Source organism: Fukomys damarensis, unplaced genomic scaffold (genome assembly GCF_012274545.1).
Source record: "Fukomys damarensis isolate Sample0158 unplaced genomic scaffold, DMR_v1.0_HiC HiC_scaffold_14, whole genome shotgun sequence".
Lineage (NCBI taxonomy): Eukaryota > Metazoa > Chordata > Mammalia > Rodentia > Bathyergidae > Fukomys > Fukomys damarensis.
Window position 1 is genome coordinate 33734863 of NW_022900926.1, and position 649 is coordinate 33735511.

Genomic DNA, 649 nt, shown 5'->3' on the forward strand with positions numbered 1-649 from the left:
TTACGTTTTATTAATAAAACAAGTAAAAACTGATTTATCAATCTTCACATAGAACTGCAGATGAAGCTGAAAAACAAGGTCTATTTTTAAAACAAAATGTATCAAATGTAAGGGCTTCGGCTTATGTCTAATTCTCTAGGATTGTCATTATTTCTTTTCATATACAAAATGCAAAGCCTGGAAGCCAAGGCTCTGACATTTACAGAGATCACCTGTAATAATCCTGTTTATTTAAAACACAGCCGCTTGCATACATTTACAGTGGGTGACAGTCTACATTATTTCCTACCTTTTGCTGTATTTCAGCACTTCCTGTAGCCCCATTCTAAGCAGATATATAATTTCATAATTCTTTTTAAATGCATACTGTTATTTTTTCTTGATTTCACTTATATACATTCCTGATCATCTGAATATTTATTTTCCTTATAAAAATATATCATCAACATAAAGAGACGCTTGAGGTTGCTTCAGTGTTCAAGTTTGCTTGTTTTTCTTTTTTTCCAGCTTTTCTTCAGTTGTCCTAAATATGACTAGCCTTGTTTTATAAATACACATGATACTGCCACCAAGTCAGGTTTAGAAACAGATTGTCCCAACAGTAAAGCATTTAAAACTTCTTTCCAAAAAAAAAAAAAAAAAAAAAAAA